The sequence below is a fragment of the Jatropha curcas genome, chromosome 8 (assembly GCF_041381405.1).
Source record: "Jatropha curcas cultivar XTBG-Jc1 chromosome 8, XTBG_Jcur_1.0, whole genome shotgun sequence".
NCBI lineage: Eukaryota > Viridiplantae > Streptophyta > Magnoliopsida > Malpighiales > Euphorbiaceae > Jatropha > Jatropha curcas.
The window spans coordinates 9190264-9197107 of record NC_143158.1 but is presented as its reverse complement, the minus strand read 5'-3'; positions in this window follow the sequence as shown (position 1 = coordinate 9197107).

The window sequence follows — 6844 nt, the reverse complement described above, 5'->3', positions numbered from 1 at the left end:
TAAAAAAAGCAAATAAAAATATTATAAAAGATATATAGAGTAAACATATTACACATACAATGCATTTTAGTTAAATTGTTTTGCAAAACTATAAATTTGAAAGACATACACAAAAGTACAAAAGTTTCATCTACCTCTAGGATTTTTGCAAATAAGCTAAGACAATAATAAAGATATATAGATATAAAATATAAAATTATTATAATAAATGGACAAAAAAAAATAAACATTTGAATCTAAAACTAAAAGAATCAAAAATTCAAATATCAATATAGATAATGATTTTAAATAACTACTAATTTTTAAACTTAAAAAAATATCTTAAATGATCTAATAAAAAGTTTCAAGATTGAATATAGATATAGATAATTATTGTAAACAAATATTAATTTTAAAATATAATCATTCGATATAATTTTCTAATATTTAGATAATAAAATTAAAATTTAAATGATAAGAATATTAGGTATCCCAATTTCTTTTTAATTTATTAAATATATTTATTTTTTTTAATTTATCAAATGTTATCTTATAGGCTTCCTCCCTTTGTTATTTTAAATGAATTGTAGCAGCTCAAGTCTAGCAAGATATTGTCCGCTTCGGTCAGAACCAACTCAGGCCCACACGGTTTTATTCATGGGCTAGAACCAACTCAATAGCCCAAAAGGCCTCTTTCTAGTTTAAGGCTTGCCCTTTCTTATGTACTTCACTGTACACCTTGTGCTTAGCCGATATGGAATTCGCTTAGAGTGTTACATTCACCCTCTTAGGGACTTAAGGTCCTCACTGAGGTTTGCCCCACCACTAGCCAGAGTGATAAGGCTTGGCTTTGGTACCAAATATGTGGCAGCCCAGACCTAGCAAGATATTGTCTGCTTTGGGCTGAACCAACTTAGGCCCGCACGGTTTTGTTCCTGAGCTAGAACCAACTCAACCCAAAAGACCTCTTGCTAGTCTAAGCTTTGCCTATTCTTATATACATCACTTTCACCTTGTGCTTGGTCGATGTGGGATTCCCCTAAGGCAAGCTAACATTTCAAGCTAGCACCTCATCCGGTGCAGATGTTACACTTCACCCCCTTAAGGGACTCAGTGTCCTCACTGAGGTTTGCCCCACCACTAGCTAAAGGGACAAGGCTTGACTCTAATACCAAATCTGTGGCAGCCTAGACCTAGCAAGATATTGTCCGCTTTAGACCGAACTAACTCAGGCCCGCACGATTTTATTCCCAGGCTAAAACCAACTCAATAGCCCAAAAGGTCACTTTCACCTTGTGCTTAGCGATGTGGGATTCGCCTAAGGTAAGCTAACATCTCAAGTTAGCACCTCATCTGGTGCAGATGTTATACTTCACCCCCCTTAGGGACTTAGCATCCTCGTTGAGGATTGCCCTACCACCAGCTAGAGAGACAAGGCTTGGCTCTGATACCAAGTCTATGGTAGCCTAGGCCTAGCAATATATTATCCGCTTTAGGCTGAACTAACTCAAGCCCGCACGGTTTTGTTTTAGGCTAGAGCAACTCAATAGCCCAAAAGGCCTTTCTCTAGTCTAAGGCTCGCCTTTTCTTATACTTCATTTTCACCTTGTGCTTAGCCGATGTGGGATTCGCCTAGGGTGTTACATTCACCCCTTTAGGGACTCAGCTCTCTCGCTAAGGTTTGCCCCACCACTAGCCAGAGGGACAATGCTTGGCTCTGATACCAAGTCTGTGGCAGTCTAGACCTAGCAAGATATTGTCTGCTTTGAGCCAAACCAACTCAGGTCCGCACGGCTTTGTTCCTGGGCTAGAACCAACTCAATAGCCCAACAGGTCGTTTGCCCATTCTTATATACATCACTTTCACCTTGTACTTAGCCAATGTGATATTTGCCTAAGGTAAGCTAACATCTCAAGCTAGCACGTCATCTAGTGCGGGTGTTACATGTATTTATTAAATCAATGATGTAAATGTTTAATATTTCTCTTTACCTCATATCCTAGCAAGTAAAACAAATAAAAGAAATAGCAAAATAATAATAATAATACATAAAAACTGACCTTTCATTCATAAGCATAAAAACTATACAAACAAATTGAAAAAAACTCCTAATAAACATACTCAACACCATACAACTAATTGCACAAAGATAAAAAAAAAAAAAAAAAAAGTTATCAAAATAATAAGAATTATTTATCTCTTTCCTTTCTATGTTCCTATCGTTGTCTCTATATCCACTTCTTTCTGCATACATATCATTTCATAAAAGTTAAAAAATTCTAAAAAAGAAAAAGAAGGAAAAAAGAGATCAGCGAATTAAATTAACATTACTTTAGTCAGAAAAAAAGATGTGTAAAATATATGGATTGGAGTTCTTATTGTCGTCCTTTTGCTAATCAAAATCTGAAAAACAACAATAATATACACATGAAAATAAAAAAAACAATCGAAACTTATAAAATTAAAAACAAAATAATCGAAAGAAACAACAAAAATATAAGAAGAAAACCATTGTGAAAATAATCATTGGAAGAGATATACATAGATACATAGGTATGTAGATAAGACAAAAATTCAAAAGTTTTTAAAGTTCTTAATTCAAAACTTTAAAACTTTTAAAGATTTAAATTCAATAATTCAAAAGTTTTAAAATGTTAATTATTCAAAATTTTAGATTTTAGATATAGGTATATATAGATACGAAAATAGAAATGCTCAAAAATTACAAAAAATTTAGAAAATTTATAACAAAAGAGAAAATTAAATACTCAAACATTGGAGTACCAAGTCAGCTTGTAAAGTTTTTTTTTTTAAGATTATATATAGATATATAAATATAAATATAGATTAGTTGTATTTAACACAACTTAATTCAGCAAATGAACAATTGTAATTGTATTTATCTTCAAATATTTTGAAATTAATGTAAAGAATAATTGTCAACATCATTAAAATCTATTTATGAATTAAAAATAACCACTTATTTATCTATCTATCTATACTATATATAAATGTGGAAATAATGAGATTTTCGATAGTGTTCATAATCAAATTATGTCCATAATCAAATTTGAATATCCTAAAATAACCTTAATTATAATCAATTAAAAAATTATATTTTATTAGTTGATTAAATATAATTTACTAAAATTATTTTCTAAATAAATACATATAGATGATTAAGCTTTTCAAAATTTTAAGTTTTATCTTTTAAAATTTATTTCTATATATGATGACGAGATATTTGAAAATTTTCACATTTTATTTTTTAAATATTTGATTCTCTTTTTATTATAATTTAAAATATTTTATTTAGGAGAGAGATAAAAAATAAAAAATTATATTTTTTTTATAATATTTTTTTCTTTATGTTTGTATAATTTGATTGGATATCTTTTTTAAAAAATAAATTTTGGAATAGAATATACATAATTAACTCATTCAAAATTTTTAAGTTTTTTACATTTTAAATTTTATTTTTAAATAAAATGAACATATGTATGCATGGGATGAGGATACAATTTAAAGTTTTAATTTTAAAGTTATATTATTATATCTATGTATCTATATATATTGAAATGTATTTATTAAATGATATTGTAGAATTGTACATGTACAATTATAATAAATTTTTGATAAATGATAATATAAATTGAACTGAAGTATGCGTGTATGTATAAACATTGTTGTTTTATTAATTAAGCATTATATTCACATTAAACTCATATGAAATTTTGTTTTAACGTTATAAAAATATAAATAATATAAGATAAAAATTATAATCAATATTTAATATTAAAAAATGAATATAAATAATAAATAAAAGTGAGCAATGACATAAAAAAATTGAATGAGTACAAATAATGAGTATATTTAATATGCAACACACGTCATAAAAAGACTAGTACTATATATAAATGTCAGAATAGAAGGGAATGATAAGATTTTCGATAGCGCCCATAATGAAATTTGAATATCCTAAAATAACCTTAGTTATGACCAATTATAAAATTATATTTTATTAATTAATTGGATATAATTTATTAAAATTATTTTTTAAATAAATACATATAGATAATTAAGCATTTCAAAATTTTAAGTTTTATTTTTTTGATTTATTTTTTAATAATAAGATAACGAGACATTTGAAAATTTACTTATTTTAAATATTTGATTCTATTTATTATAATTTAAAATATTTTATTAGGAGAGAGATAAAAGATAAAGATTATTTTTGTATAATATTTTTTCCTTTGTGTTTGCATAATTTGATTGGATATATTTTTTAAAAAATAAATTTTCAAATAGAATACACATAATTAAGCCTTTAAAATTTTAAATTTTACTTTTTAAAATTTATTTTAAAAAAAATGAACATATGTGTGTAGAATGACGAACAGTTAAAAACTTTAAATTGAAAAAATATAATATGCTATATATATATAAACGTATTTATTAGGTATATTATAGAATTTTACATATACAGTTATGAAGTTAAGATAAATTACGATATAAATTGAACTTAAGTGTGTATATTTATATACATTTATTTTATTAATAAACCATTATATTCACATTAATCTCAAATGAAATTTTGTTCACATTATAAAAAATCTAAATAATATAAGACAAAAATTATAATCAATATTTAATATTAAAAAATAAAAATGAGTATAAATAATAAGTAAAAGTGAGCAATGACATAAAAAATTGAATGAGTACAAATAACGAGTATAATCAACGTGTAACGCACATTATAAAAAGGCTAATCTATCTATCTACTTATCTATCTATGTAAATATAATTTCTAAGGCCTAAATGTTTATATGGCAACATATTAGAATATGAAAGTGATGACATGACATTTTATTCTTTCATTATAATTAATATCTTTTATATTTAAATAAAAAATAAATGTTCTTTATTAAATAATGGACTTACAATTAACTAATAAGATTTCATTCTAATTAATCTATAATAAATATAAAGTTTTTTTATTAAATAATTTTATTCTATTAAAAAAACTAATGGAGTTATAACCGAGTCATAGTTAATAAAAATTAATTAAATAATATAATTAGATTAATAAATAGAATTAAAATATTAATTTTAATTCCCTAAAATTTATTTCATTAAGATTAAATTTTCTTATACTTCATTTAATTTGAATATATGAGAATTTCAAAGAAAAAATAAATAATTAACTAAATATATCAATTGAATGACAATAATTTGCTAATTAGTATTTCAGTTCAATATTTCAGAATTTAAAAAAGAACTTATAATTTTACCTTCCATCATTTAATCAAAAGTACATAAATAAATTATTTAAATTAAAGCAACACAAATATAAATTAAAATAATTTTCTTGAAAATTACATTCAATTTAATTAAAAAAATAGAAAATTATATAATTCGCACATCTCGGGGGTTTAGGACTAGTATATTATATACATATAATCCTAAAGAAAAAAAAAATCAATGCAAAGCTAACTTGGCACTCTGTTCTTTGAGCTTTCCCTTTTTTCTTTTTTTATAAATTTTCTAATTTTTAAGTATTTTTTTCTTTTTTCAGAATTTTATTTTCATTGGATCATCCTTCCAAATGTTTTCAAATAATAATTAATTAATATATATTTAATAATCATGATAATATTTGAAACTTAAATGCAAACAAATTACTTAAATTAAAATTTGAAATCTAATCATTATTCATTTTATATCTACATATAAAATTCTTAAATATTTTAGCTACTGCATTATATACATTATGCACGGTTTCAATACTAGAAAAGAACTTAGATAAGTAAGGCACAACTGCAGAAGAAAACAAATTGAGCATATAAGTAAGGCATATAAGTAAGGCTTAATTGTAGAAGAAAACAAAATAAACAAAGGAAGTAACAAAGTTTCAAGTTCAAATATCTCAATCCATGATTGCTAATGCTTCTTTGTTTATTTAGTTTTTAATTATTAATGTTGGTGTTAAGTTTTAGTATTATAAGTTTTTGGCCCTCTTCTTCTTTCTTTCTCTCTCCTTTCAGTCTCTTTAAAGGTAATATTAACTCTTTTATCTTCCCATCTTTACCGGTTTATATTTATTTATCTATTTATATTTGGCTGAATACATCATTTGCTTCTGAATTTGCACAAGAAAGTCTTGTGGCCCCTATACTTTAGAAATATCTTATGGCCTCCTGAACTTGTGTTATAGTAACAATTGCACCCCTGATCAGAGTGATAAACAAGTTGTGCGCAACACACGCAGGTGATGTGGAAAATTAGCTTTCAAAGTGGCAAATAATTTTGCTGCGTTGGATCTCATGCGGGAAAAAGAGAAGACTTTTTTTTTTTTTTCATTTGAAGTTTTTTAAATTTTCTTTTTCATTTGCAGATATTTCTTGTGTGCTAAAAGAATCCCTTCATCATTCAACTTTTGTCAGCCCCAACATCATCTCCTCCACTTTTCCTACCACCTCCTTCATTTCTCCTATGATCAATGTGCTTCAAATGAATTATAATCTAATTCGATCATTGCCATCACCTCTTTCTTGTTTCAATCTTTGACCACGGGGAGAGGAGTTAAAGTACGCTAGTTAGCTTCACTTTCTTCTTTTTCTTATTAATACGTTAATTTTTTTTCTCAATTCTAAGCCACAAAAGATTATCTACCATACCCATTAAAAAATTTTAGTTTTTGAGATATTTTATATGATTTTAGTTTCTAGCTATTGCAATGGGTTTCAATTTTAGAAGTTCTAATTAATTATTTTGAAAAATTTCTTGTTGTTACATTTTGAATTTATGGAATTGAGGCAATTTTGGCTTCTATATGTTGCATCAACTGAAGTTTTTATTCATTTG